The sequence below is a fragment of the Notechis scutatus genome, chromosome 3 (assembly GCF_049901735.1).
Source record: "Notechis scutatus isolate UNSWTSFEM ecotype Mainland chromosome 3, rNotScu1.2, whole genome shotgun sequence".
NCBI classification, from domain to species: domain Eukaryota; kingdom Metazoa; phylum Chordata; class Lepidosauria; order Squamata; family Elapidae; genus Notechis; species Notechis scutatus.
In genome coordinates this window covers 46,228,800-46,243,568 of record NC_142011.1, presented here as the reverse complement: position 1 = coordinate 46,243,568, position 14,769 = coordinate 46,228,800, and the positions used below count along the sequence as shown (strand labels likewise).

At 38.8% G+C, this 14,769-nt stretch overlaps 1 protein-coding gene across 6 annotated transcripts in view; it reads left to right on the top strand.

Moving 5' to 3' along the window:
- TMCC2 (transmembrane and coiled-coil domain family 2) overlaps window positions 1–14,769 on the top strand; it is a 101,380-nt gene that overhangs the window by 41,636 nt on the left and 44,975 nt on the right. Inside the window, exon 1 of one of the 6 annotated variants that reach the window (XM_087959677.1) lies at window positions 5,797–6,025. The exons of the other annotated variants lie outside the window; for them this stretch is intronic. The gene's annotated coding sequence lies outside the window, so the exon portion shown is untranslated. Of the gene's footprint in view, window positions 1–5,796; window positions 6,026–14,769 lie in introns of those variants that run through there. 6 annotated transcript variants of the gene reach the window in all.

The following is a 14,769-nucleotide window of genomic DNA, read 5'->3' as shown; positions in this document are numbered from 1 at the left end:
AACTATGCTGTGATTTTCAGCCCACCGAGAGAGTGGGAAGAGAGACGTTTGGCTACACTGAGAATGTAGGATGATTTGCACCTGTGATGAAGCATGCTGGCTGTGTTCTCATGTGGTGGAGGAGGCAGAGCAGCTGTCCTGATCTATTAACAGTATTTGTCTCATTGCAGCAGGGGAGCTATGGCTTCATGTTCTAGATAGCTGCTTCCTTTTAAAAAAAATCAGGCAAAGGCGGGCCAAAGTTTTAATACAACATTTCTGGATTTTATATTCAACTGTGTTGTCCCAGAAAGCTCTTGAATTTACTGACCAGAGTTTTAAGGACTAAATGTACAAATGGTAACCATGACCAATGAAGGTCATCTGGTGTTAAAAATCTGTACAACCCAGCTTTCTTTCTAAGACTGGCACAATCTATAGACAAGCCACCTATAGAGAAACTTAACAGAAGGAACAGAAGTTTGCAATAATCATCCTGGTTGATTTTCTATAGCATTTTAAAAACCAACAGTTTATTATGTGGTTCAATTCCCAGCAGTCGTGTGTAATTCATTGGTGTTGTTGGTTGCTCTTTATAATTCTTGTAGCCAGTGCTATTGTAGCATTCCACAACTAAATTACAAAAAATGCTTATCGAGCTATTTCCACCCCCACCCCTGAATGTGGATTTAGATCAGAGACATTTTGGGTTCCTCAGTAACCCCGTTCACAGTCCTTTGATCATTTAACATTATTCTCAGTACTTGTTTTAATCCCTGTTTTATGGATGTCTGTTAAAGTAGAAGTACTAGGACTACTTTCAGTTGATACTCAACCAAAATATCATTTCAAATAAAGAAACAAGTTTTAATTTGCTCCCACCCATCCATGTCTCTGTTCTGAGTTTCTACTTTTGTCAAGAAAACAAAAACTACCTTGGACAACCTAAATGCTATGTTGCACAGATGCATTGGATGCCTTGAATTCCATCCAACATTGTTAATAGAGAATGCCAAATGGAAGCTATCAAATTTGGAATATTAGACTACTGATCTATCTAGGTCAGGATTATGTACCATGGTTGATCTTAGCAGTCACAAATTTCAGACAAAAATCTCTCCCAGGCCTATTTGGAGATGTAAGAACTGAACTTATAACTTTTATTAGTTAACCATAATTCTGTGGCCCTCCTCCAAGTATTGGGAATATTTATGTTATCTTTGGAGCCTCTCGTAAAGAGGTGACATTTGTCTAACTCTGTCTCCACATCTTCCACAAAACTATTAATGAAATTACTTAAATCTGTTTTGGTGTACATTTAAATGCAAGGGTAAGGACAAATAATTTTAGGGCAGAAAATTCTGAGAAACTTTATTTTAAAAAAATGGGGGGGGGGAGCCTAGTTTATATTTTATGCATCAGGATATGAAAAATGAAAAGCGTACTTCATATCATTTGTGTACTGATGCTATGTGTGAGGATAAAAACTTGAACATCCTCTCTTTTAATTATTAGTCTGTTAACTATTTTGCTATATTTCCTAAGAATACTACTACTCTATTTGGTCTTTCTATTCTGTTTGTTCAGAATTTCTAAAATTAGCTGAAATATATTGATGTATATTTCAATATATTTCACTGAATTATACTGGCAAAAAAATTTCTTCTCCAAAACTGTTACGTTCAGATCATAATGGGACATCCTGTGAGGTTAAAATGGTCTATTATTACTTTGTCGTCACATTGAGTTCTGATTACAAATTTGTGGCCATTCTTTTGCACAAACTCTGGCCTGTTTATCTTATGTAGTATCTAGAGAGCATCACTTGTAAATGATGGGATATCACACTAGAGGCAGAGGTCTCCAGTGTGGTAAGTAGATTCTTACAGAAGCTTGAATAAATCATTTTGTTTCTTTTTCTAGAAGGAGGTGAGCTCTGTAGTATAAGTTTGTTACATTAGCAAAGTTCTGATGAAATTGGGATTTGAGAGTACTGATGGCATTGGTGATTATTTTTTGCTTATTATAAGGCAGGGGTGTCAAACTCACGGCCTGTGGGCCGGATTCATCATGTGCTGGTCCCGATCCCTCCCGGTTTAGCGAAGGGGGGAAAAGTCCTGATATGTCACATGACACCGCCATGATGATGGGAATTTGACACCCTTGTTGTAAGGGATGCTGATTCAAGAGTGGAGTAATTTCCTTGAGAACCTATAATATATTTGGCTTTGTGCAATATATAGACTGTAAGGAGCGCTTTACTTCCAGTCCTTTAAGAATGACATCATGTTATAGCTATCACTCCCATAATTCCCTGTAAATAGATCTAAGTGTAACTAAGCAAATGAAGACAATCCAAGCTCAATTCTTCATACATTGGGGTTTTTTTTCTAGAATGATCCAGTGCTCATTGTCCCAAAATAATAGTAATGAGGACAGGCTTCATATTGCTTCAGTGATGATTAGGTAATGCTATGAGTTTATAAGTCACTCCTGAGGAAATGACTAGATGGAACAGTTGGCATTGATGAAGTCATTGAGAAATAATATATTAGATTATTGGTCTACTCAGAGTAAGGATGTTAAATCTGAGGAAGCAGCTAGGTTTATTTCATTATGTCAAGAAGCAAAAGTATAGAGAATTTGAAGCTTGTTACTTTGATAATTCCAAACAGTCCTTCAGTATTCTATGTGTGTCTGTCCAGGATTTCTGTATAACTTTAGACTCTAAAATGAGGGTTCTAAAAAGGTATCAAATAATTGCCAGAGAACATATAAATTCTTTAGATTTTTTTTAATATGCTTTGAGTCATGATTTTCAATTTTCCATAGGTTATGTACCTATTTTTTACATAATTATTATTGAAGTTTAAAAATACAAAAATTTAAAACTAATTCAAATTAAGAAAATCTTAATGTTTATTCCTTTTAAGTCATGTCCCAAAGCTAATTTCTTTTCATTCTATCTTTTCTCAATAACTCCTTCACAAATATAACACATATCTTTGTAAGTTCAAAATTAGCAAGTTGTCCAAGTCACTCTTCTGGGTTGACTTGGACAAAACTAATTGTCCTGGTACCGAGAACCCTAAAACCTGCTAGAAACCCTGTTTTATGGTCTCATTGTGGAGAGTGTGTTTAAAGAACACTTTAAAGAGGATCCCAAGTCCTCTCCATAACCCAGAGAAGAATTTGGGGACCCAATTCATTCACTGAACTATATTCAGTTCTCCATTGCTTCCCCAGATGTCTGTCTGTCTGTCTGTCTGTCCATCCGTCCATCCACCCACTCACCCACCCACCCATCCATCTGAGTATGTAGATAGCAAAAGAATGAATTGTGATTTAATATTGAAAAAGGTTCTAATCTAATGCATTTGCCATACAAAAACCCTCCTGAAAACTCACTAGTAACATCATGCTCATATTCTTGATTAGTTCTTTATTTAGAAAACTCATTAAGGTGAAACTTGCCTGTAATGCAATTGGTGTATCTGTTTTTAAATTGGATTAGGATCATGATGCTGGTGAAGTTTAATGATTGACCCCAGTGATAGCATTCCTCCGAGGCATGGGAAGATATTTCATCCCTATGCAATGCAGTTATTCTGTTGATTGCTCCCAGGCTGCTATTTCAATTTTAAAAATAGCAGTGTAAATATATAAAGCATTTAGATGCATTTATTGAATTTAGACCTAAAATGGGTTTAGTTTATTTTTTCCGTGCAGCTTGGTTTAACCTTGGTTCTCTTGCTGGTGCAATGTGGTTCTAACAAAAATGGCAGGAGTACCTATGCCTTTAAAAAAACTTAAAATCTTTTAAAAATTATTTAGATATTAAAGTTACAATTGACTCAGTTTCAAAAATCCAATTAAGTTTTAAATGGTTTGAAGCCTTCCTTATCTGATGACAATGGACTTCATTTAAAACAGCACACTAGTATGAGCACCATCAAAATTAACTTACGGAGTTGAAAAAGTAAACTGATTTTACATCTCCAGCTTCTTTAAGGAATGTTTCGACAATTATATGGTGATGGCTATCCATCCAGCTATGAAATGCAATCACATTGCCTCTAAGGTGAAAACATGGCATTTTATTTTGGACAGTAGGAGAAAGCATGAGCAAGTTTATGCCAACCAAGTCTATTTATGAAGCCCTTTTTACCATTTATGCAATCAATTTACCAAGTCTTTTTATGAAGAAAAATAGAAACAGAAATCCATTTTTGCTCCCCTCCCCCTTTTTTGGTAGTTATTTTCCTTTTCCTTTGTAAAATCTAATGATAACAATGATTACTTGTTTATTGGGTAACCTAATCTTAAAGGTAATCATCTTGAGTGTTTTTGGACTTCTATTACAAACAGTTCTGAAAATACAAATTGAGATTTATTATGTTCATTTTGTTCTACAAGTACAAAAGGGTCTACAGGTGCTTCATCTGACTAACCTTGACTGGTCTTAAAAATTAAGCAATCTGGTGAGTACCAGAATGAGCAGCCTTTAGGAATATAAAGAATGTAAGCTAGAATGAGAAGTTGAGGCATATCTTGCAAGAAGGCAGAGGGAAATAACTTCCCTACATTCAGAAAATTACATGGATATCTCTAAAGAGTTACAAAAAGTTGAACTAGAACTGATAGAGATTTGATCTTTTTATAGCTGAAAAAGGCTGTTAACGGATTTTTTTAAAAGATCAGCAATGACAATCCCCTGTCATTCAGACATTCAGGCCAGAAGACATAAGAAAAAAAGAAAGGGATTGGCAAAAAGAAAGAAAAACAGAAGCAAGGATATACTAAGTATTTGTTATTATTTTATTATCATAATCAGTTAGAAAAGAGGAGCCCAAAAGCTGTGATTCCATTAAAGCTCTTATGCTATCTGTTCTCTTTTCTGGCCTTTCCAAAGTACTTGAACATTAAAATCTTCTATAGATTTCAATGGGCTTCTTCATGACTTATATTGCCAAATTGCATTCTGTAATGTATTATCATGTTTCTTTGCTAGACTATATCTCAGTTCTTTCCTCTTCATTGCACTATAGAGAAAGAATACTGACTTGAAATAGAGGTCATTTTAATAGTATTTACTTGATACTGAAAACATTAGGAAACAAAAGTGGTATTTTCCTTATGCGACTTTGTTCCAGAGGTGGTATTCAGCAGGTTCTGACCAGTTCTGGAGAACCGGTAGCGGAAATTTTGACTAGTTTGGAAAACTGGCAAATCTCACCTCTGACTCTGAGATTTTACAGTATCCTTCCCTGCCACACCCACCAAGCCACACCCACAGAACCGGTAGTAAAAAAAATTGAATCCCATCACTGCTTTGTTCCATATCCATTTTGGAGATTTCATAGAACTGAGTTTTTGAGAGACAGACAGAGTCCTGGTTCAATAACCTTTGCCCTACTAAATCGAAAAGAATTGGAACCAATAGCCTGTGTCCTACTTTCTTGAAGGTATAACATGATAGCCCAAGGTGGTAACTCTATGCTCATGTGTTGATATAGAAAATCATCCCATAGGTTTTCAATGACTGGACACTTCTTATGCTTGAAAATCCTGGGATGCCTCAAATGATCTGTCTGAGCTTCAGACAAGAAGTTGTTGCTTGAGAAGGACTGACAATGCTTGTCATTTCTGACTCGGCATTTTCTCATTGGTCGGGATTTGGGTGCAACTGTGGCTCCTTCCTTCATGGCAGCTGACTTCTAGCTGGATTAGGTTTCAAGGTTCTGCCTCTTCATGCCCTTTTAAAGATTGGGGTTACTAAGAACTTGTCAGGAGTGACAACTGTCCAGGAATGAAAAACGGCTCCAGAGAGCTGAAACATTTGGACTGTTTGAGAGGCACTGTTCACAAACCATGCAGGAACCAGAGCAAGTGAATTAAAATAGAGGAGTATTTTCAGAAAAAGAAAAAGAATGGTGGAGGCAAAAGACATTCCTTTGAGAGACATTTAGAAGAGCAAAAATACCCTGACCTAGCACAACATGACATTGGACTAAGGACAGTGGAGAATTTCACAGCATTTCCAAGAGTATCCTTTATATTATATAGCACTATAGCTTGAAAATAACAACCTTCTGCTCCTTTCCAAAGCAATGTTAATTTAGGGAGTTCTAGAATAGAATTGTGTTAGAATGTGCCTTTGTGTGCAGATCTTATCTATATATGATTTTTACTTGTACATTTGCTGTTTGTTTCTGTTTTTCAAATATCTATACATATATACATATATATTATATATACATTTATAAAAGTCACAAACATATTTTTGTATATATCTTCAGTAGCTCTCATTAAAATTTTCTATGCCTCAACTTCTCATCCATTCCATTGGATAAACTCTGTATTTTTTAAAAAAAAGCTAAGATTAAGAATGCCTTTGCTTCTACCTACCAGATTAGAACAGATTAGTTAATTCCAAGTAGTGTAAACGTAGTTTTGAGTGGTGACTCAAGAATAGCAATGTTGCATAGGGATTAAAATAAAATACCATATTTTTAGCAAATTATATGCTGTATTATTTCAGATCTATTATTTGTGAAGGCGACTGTAGTTCCCCTGAATGAAACCTTTGTTTGCAGAGTTCACAGAGTTCTGAATTCAGGGAATGAAATCATGGTAATATGAGCTCTCTCCTCTACTTCTTTTCTTAGTTGCTGAAATGAGATGAGATCTTTGATCCCGTAACCTAGAATTGCTGGCTGGCAAGAAAGCAAAGAAGAAATCAGCTGTGCTTCATGATACTAATTTCTTTCTCAATACATGGACATAGTTGACTTTAAACTTATGGACAATTCTCACCATATATTTGTATTGTAAAATACAAATATTATTTGTTATAATACTATTAATTATACCAATCTTTTTTCTCTATATAACTTTACTGCAATCATTGCATGATCAGTAAAAAGATTATAAAATTATAGCAAAATTATAAACCCTAAAACACACAATGATGCTAATTAAAAACAAAACAAATATTGCATTAAACATAACGTGGATAATCATCTTTTGGCAACCATGGTAGGATAGCAATACTACCTGAACTGAAGCGGGAAGATTGAAGCTAGTAAAAAGATGCTTAAGACAGAGCATATGGCATTCATGATGAGCACTCAATCATAAAAGCCTTTTAAAAGGTAGGTAGGTAGGAGGCAGACAGACAAACCCAGACAGACAGAGGCAGACATATATAATCTGACAGGGCTATGACTATGGATCTAGTACTCTGCCTTGAGTTCTTTTTCTGCCATAAACATATTCTTCTGTTACTGCCTGAAGGTCTTGCTCAATGAATGTGTTTGAGTCCTTGTCATTTGCATGTTGGCACAGAAGGTAATTGCGCATCTTCATTTTGATAAATAAATCCAAAATAATTCAGATTTTGATTCTGAGTTTATAGGAATTCTGAATATACAAATTTACTTGCTGAAACCCTTTTTTTGTTTGGTTAAATGCTCGCAGAAAACTCTAACCTTGTTGGGCAAGTATGTTAGAGATATGTATTTATTGATAAAAGTGATCACATAGATGATGATTGCAAATTTTATGAATATTTATATTATGGCAAAGTAAAAATAGTGTGACAATATATGGAGCTTTACAAAAAATTTTTATTGAAAGTGGTTCATTTTTAACATAATCATTAAAGAGAACAAACGAGCAGAGGCTCTGAGGTTGCTTAGTTGCTTATTTCTGTTTGGAAGCAGACAAAGCAGGTACACAGAGTATGTCCTTACCTGCTTATATGTATTTCTGATTTAGGTATAGTTGTTCTAAATATACTTATAAATCAATGCAACCCTGAGTCCATTTTGATTTCCTTTGAAGCTGTAAGCAGGGAAAAGGTGGGGAGGTATTTATCAGCAATATCTACACCAGCCTGCCAGACCTGTTTCTGGGGGTTTCAACTTTGCACTCCCCCTATCAGAGTTCCAGGTTGCCCAGGTATAACTTATTCCCACCAGTGATAGAACAGGGGTTTATGCTGTTATCATCTATTTGTGAGTAGGAAGATACCTCATTCAACCAGTATCTGGATGGGACAGAACAGTATCTTTCTTGTGTATGAATAAGCCTTTAAATGAATGCCACAGTTTTCACTTACCATGTTATCAGTTCCAAGTCATTTTGGAATAATCAAGAAATACTATTTTTATAATAAAAGTAGCAAAAGTTTTCAGAGAATAGTTCAGTTGCTAGAAGTAGCATAAGGCTGAAATCACTGCGGATGGCAGCACCTGAAAAAATCTAAAACCAAAGAGATAACAAACTATAACATTATCTAGATTTGAGCAAGCAGCACTAAACTGAAATAAACAATCCCTTGTTTAACTAAATAAATGACACTTACCTCAGCAGATCCACTTCTTTCAAGGCTATTGTTTAATTTTATTACAAAGATGTACATGCTACTTTGGGATCTTGGTTCTAGATTCCTCATGTGGCATCTGTTTTATGACTCCCACTTTCCTTATGGGTGGCCTTTAGCCAAAACTTTCAGGGAATAAAGAAACTCCTAACTTCCTCCTTCCTGCTCTTTCCCATCCTATTCCTCTTATTGGAGAGGACAAAGTTTCTCATCTTGAAAACTCCTTATCTAGTCAGGAGTCCTCAAAATTTAAAAAAATGTCAGCTAGCCCAGCAGGGTATTCAAAATTGAGAGTTCCTTTTATTCTCTCTGGTTGCATTTGCTTTTGTTGAGGTATGTTAGTGGCTATCTTGGGTGTGAGAATCAGAGACCAAGATTATTTTAAAATATAATAAAGACAATCTGAAACAAGATGGCTTATCTGTGTGTATGTCCTGTCTGTATGCAGATTGTGAGGACAAAATGTAATTAAAATGAGTCTTTATGTCTTAATGCTATCTCTCCTCTCTTCTTAAAAAAAATGCCTTAAAAAGATTCTTTCATTTGAAGAATACAGAATTTGCAACATCAATCAGATATAGCCAAAATCATCTATAAATAGTTTCTTCATAATTTGATAATAGCTATAATCAAGGATAATTTTTCTATCATAGTCCTCATCAGGAGAAAATAAACTGGCTGTGATTCACATTAATAATCATTTTACAAAGTAGAATAGAAAATGCAATACATTCAAGAAAAAAACATGGAACTAGAATCTCCTTAAATTTTATAAGCAAAATAATCTTTTTCCATATACTCCTTTGAGGAATCAAATGCAAGTGAGAGGAGAACCAGGGATAAATAATAGATTAAAAACTGACTGCTTAGTTGTTAGTGATCAAAATATTGCTCTGCACAAGAGGGAAAATAACCACAGTGACATGTTTATGATTCATTTTTCCAGTTCAGGGGTTTGCTTAAATTAGCATATGGCAAAACCTGAGATTTTAGTCATAAATATCTTTCATCTGTCTTTAACAGGTATATTTGTTGATTATATTTATCTATTGCTTTTTAATTAATAACAGTGCTTTACCAAAAAAAAAATGAAGAAATAAAACAGGGAGAAATCAATTAATAAAAATATTTATCTATTAATCTTCCTTTTATTATCTTACGATTAAGATGAATAGGAGCAGATATATTTAAACACCTCTGGCATGTAAGTTGATAAAATTTGCTTTATTTTTCTTCCAGAGTCTAGAAGTACCACAAATGTTTTATATTATTCTTAGGGATCTGAGCAAATAACAGTGTGGATAGTGAAAGGGTGGCAAAACTTGTTAAGATAAAACAGTTGAGATTCTACTTGGGATATTATTATTATGGTGGTTAATCTTTGGTGAGATGCACAGCTTTTGGGGCTGATCAACAGCTCGAGTCCTAACCAAGGACCTAGGAACTGTTAAAGTAGCGTCGGAGGATATAAGCTGTTCCAAGTAGGGTGATTTTTTTTTTTTGTAGAATCAGGGTATTCAAGTCTGATAAATTCAGAATTTCCTATTATTATTATTATTATTATTATTATTATTATTATTATTATTATTATTATTATTATTATTATTATTATTATTATTATTATTATTTGCCTCCAAGTCAGTTTTGGACTTTTGATGATTGCCTGGACTAGTCCCTGCAGTTTCTTGGCAAGATTTTTCAGAAGTCATTTGCCATTGTCTGCTTCCAAAGGCTGACAAGGAATGACTAGTCCAAGTCACACAGCTGACTTTGATCCCTGTAGAACTAAAATTTGCAATCTCCCAGTTTCTAGTTTGATTCTTAACCACTACACCAAACTGGTTCTCTATGTCTCCTTTATGGGGTATGTTATATGTTTTAAATTCAATCCATATGTTATCACCACCTTATAAAGGAAATCACTTTCAAATATGGTAAAGAAGATGGAAGAGAGATCCAAATTTGAAGGGATGTATGGACACATACAAAACATTGTCATCAAATCAAGGGCATTTTTCTAAAATGCAGAAAGTCCAGTAAAGATATAGCTTTCTTAGAATAGCCAACATATGCTACATCTGTATCCACATGTATTCCAACCCATTTCCCCTTCAGATTTTGATCTTTACACAATCCTAATGTGTTTTTAAATTCCAGTTATTTGAGACTGATACAATATTTAAAATAACTGGAAAACTGGAAAATGGCTGAACTAATTTATGGGATATTTTAAATGTGAAAATTATAAGATAAACTTTTCCTGCAACTGAACTGAATTTTAAATGGAGAGTTCCATATTGTTTTCTTAGCAACAATTACAGATATAAATTGCCACTATTTTTTTCCAGGACTTTGGAAGGGGGAGAGAGACCAGGGAAATAACTTCCCCTAGTCTACAGTTTAGTCTCTCGTTAAATACTGGCCACATCTAACTTGGGTTAACTTTTGGGAATTCAGTCTAAGTGGTGAACTACTCATCCTTTGTGTGTAAATCAATTTGAACTAAATATGGTAATATCTGTTTCTTTTATGTTCTTCCTATGTTTAGTGCCATTAATTTTAGCCTTAAGATAATGTAGTTTTCTTTTTTCTAATGTAACAGTTAGAGGAAAAACCCAAAGAAAATACAGGAAGTGCTCAATTTAACAACTATTCATTTAATGTTTGAATTTACAATGGAACTTGAAAAAGTGACTTATGACCATTTTTCACACTTTCAACCATTGCAGCATCCCCATGGTCACATAATCAAAATTTGAACATTTGGCAACTGTTGTAGAGCGGCGGTTACAGATAGAGACGGAGCCAGGCTGAGGCTAACAAACTTTATTCTAATGAATAAAGGGTTGCCGCGGCTGCCGGGGCTAACTGACAGCCAGCTGGCGGCGACAGCTGATGCCGTTTGACAGCTCCCTTTTATAGCCGGCTGTCAAATGGCATCAGCCAATGGGAGCGATCGGCGCTCCCACGTAGGCAGCGGACCAGAGGAAGGACTGCTGTTAGTCCTTGAACACAGCACTCCTTTCCCCTGGCCACGAGCATGCGTAGTCCTGCAGCCGGGACGGCCGTTTTTGCTCGCGGCCTGATCTTCGTAGTTCCAGGGGCTTGTCGGCTGCTACCGAGTCCTGTTCTTTCCGGGCGGCAACAGGAGCTTGCAGAGGGTCGTCGGCCATCCTAGTCCTGCTGTCCGGCTGCTGCTCGGGTGAGTCCTCTCGCGGCGGTTGGTAGGTTGGGTTGTTGGGTGGCTGGTAGACCAGGTCCTTCAGGTTGGCTGCGGCGAGTAGACCGGGTCGTCCGGCGGCTGGTAGACCGGGATTTCAGTGGCGGGCCTCTTCCAGCACCTCCTTAGCTGGTCCACGTGTCTTCTCCAAACTCGACCGTCTTCCAGGAGGACTCTGTATGACCTGGGTCCTGTAACAGAGACTATCTGCCCTGGCAGCCATAAGGGGTGCCCTGCATAGTTCCTGGCATAAACCAGGTCTTGCAGGGCGAATTCCCTGGCATGGCTGTCAGAAGCCAGTGGTGTGCTAGGAGCGTAGTGGGGGTGCAACCTGCCCAGGGTGGTCCTGAGGCGTCTGCCCATCAAAAGTTCAGCAGGGGACTTGTTGGTGGTGGGGCATGGAGTAGCGTGTTGCGTGAGTAGGTAAGTGGACAGTTTGGAGTGCCAGTCTGCTTGGCTCAGCTTGGCCAAAACTTCCTTTACAGACCTAACAGCCCTCTTTGCCATCCCATTGCTTGCAGGGTGAAAGGGGGCTGTGAGAGCGTGTCTGATGCCCAGGTTGGCTGCGAAGATGGCGATCTCATTAGAACTGAATTGGGGGCCATTATCTGAAACTAAGGTGTCAGGAAGTCCATGTGTAACAAACAGTCTGGTCAAGGCCCTTGTGACAGCCAGTGTTGTGGTGGAGGGTAACAAAGCCACTTCAGTCCATTTGGAGAATGAGTCTACTACAACCAAAAATGTCCTCCCCTGCACGGGGCCAGCCAGGTCAATATGCAGCCTGGCCCAAGGGCCCCCGTATCCTCCCATCTAGTTGGGGCAGCTGTTGGTGGGGCTGCTCTCGTTGCCTGGCAGGGCTGGCATGTACTCACCCAGTTGGCAATCTGGGCATCCAGGCCACCAGACGTAGCTGCGGGCCAAGGCCTTCATCCTTATGATGCCAGGATGACCCTCGTGCAGTGCCTTTAAAACTTGTTCTTGCAAGGTGGGTGGTATGACCACCCTTGTCCCCCATAACAGACAGCCCTGCCTGCGGGTCTTAAATGGCATGAATTCAGGGGCGTACTGAATATCAGGCCACCCCCTCCCCACCCAGTCTAGGACTTGGGAAATCACATGGTCTCTTCTGGAGTGGGCAGCAATATCCCCAGCTGAGACTGGCAGGTCAAGTTCATTGCAGTCGAAGATTGTGTGGATGGGAGCTGGGTCCTCGACTGGTGTTGGCAGGGGGCATCTGCTGAGGGCGTCTGCATGGCACAGGTTCTTCCCCGGGTGATGTACCAGTGTGTATGAGTAAGCGGCCAGAAACAGAGTCCATCTGGTCATTCTCGGGGATAGTACCTGTGGGGTTTGCTTATCACCAGCTAACAGTCCCAATAGTGGTTTGTGATCTGTTACAAGTTCAAAACAATGGCCATAGAGAAACTCGTGGAATTTTTTTACAGCAGCCACAGCTGCTAATGCCTCCTTATCGATCTGACTATAGTTCCTCTCTGCAGCAGAGAATGTTCTTGAAAAGTAGGCAATGGGTGCCTCAGATCCATTTGGGAGCCTATGGCTCAATACTGCTCCTATGCCAAAGGGTGAGGCATCTGAGGCCAACACCAGGGGCAGATTTTGGTTGAATTGAATTAACACAGCGTTTGAAGTTAAAAGAGACTTTACTGCCTGAAAAGCGTTGGCTTCTCTCTGTCCCCAATGCCAAGAGGCCTTCTTATCTAGGAGCCTAAGTAGGGGTTCAGCTACAGAGGCCTTGTGGGGCAGGAAAGATGCATAAAAATTCAGAAGTCCTAAAAAGGCCTGCAATTCAGTCTTGTTAGAGGGTGTGGGTGCCTCGTGAATAGCTCTAACCTTAGTTTCTATGGGGTGAATTCCAGAGGCGTCAATTCGATAACCAAGCAAGTCCACTTGTTTGGTGGCAATGGTGCATTTGTCTTTTTTCAATTTAAGCCCGTTTTGCCTAAACCTATCAAGGACAGATCTCACTCTGAGTAATAGTTGTGGTTTGTTGGTGGTGGAGACCAAAATGTCATCGAAGTATGGAACCACCCCCGGCAGGCCCTGGAGGATTCTTTCCATGAGAGATTGAAAAATGCCTGGGGCTACACTAACTCCAAATTGTAAACGTTTACATCTAAAAGCGCCCCTGTGTGTAACTATAGTTTGTAGGTGAGCAGTGTGTTGGTCCACGGGAAATTGCTGATATGCTTGGGACATGTCTAACTTTGCAAAAATTATGCCTGGCTCAAAGGAGTGGAGCAGGTGTTGGATTACAGGTACTGGATATGCATTAATTTGGAGGAAATGGTTGAGGGACGTTTTATAGTCAGCGCAAATTCTCACGCTGCCATCTTTTTTTAAGGGGGTGACTATGGGCGTTTCCCACTTGGCAAAATCTACCTGTTCCAGCACTCCTTGTTTAATGAGTTTGTCTAATTCTGCATCCAATTTAGGCCGAATGGCGAAAGGTACCCTTCGCGGTTTTAAGCGAATTGGGGTGGCTTGTGGACCCACATCGAAAGATATGGGGGTGCCTGAATAACAACCTAGTTCACTGCTGAAAACATCAGAGTAGTCCCTAAAAAGGGCATCTACTTCAGAATTTACCACAGAGTGAATCCCTGTAACGTTAAGGCCTAGGGCAGGGAACCAATCTAGTCCTAGCAAACTAGGGAGGGCACCATCTACAACCACCAGTGGCAAGAGACCTCTAAAGTTTTGGAATTGAATGAGGAATTTTCCCTTACCCAGGACTGGAATGGTCTTCCCCTGGTAGTCTCGAAGAGTCAGGTGGCAGTTGAGCAGCTTCTTCTTTGAGAGCGAAGACAGCAACTTCTTCAGGGTGGCCCACGAGATGATGGAGAGGGCTGACCCGGTGTCTACCTCCATCCGGCAGGGCTTACCTTCTATAAAAAGAGAAATGCTTATTTTGTTAGACCTAGGGGTGGTATTGTCTGCGTGGTAACACGTGTAGCAATTTTCCACTTGCCTTTGGAAGGAGGCAGAAACTTGGGGTCTTTGTGTGGAGGCCTGCTCGGCTTGGCAAACCCTGGCTATGTGCTCTCTCTTCTGGCAGTTCAGACAGATAACGTTTCTGAACCTGCAAGTTGATCTATGGTGGTTACCCCCGCAGCTCATACAATGGGGTTGCTGTTTGGTTGTCTGGCTGTTGTTTTTCTTAGGT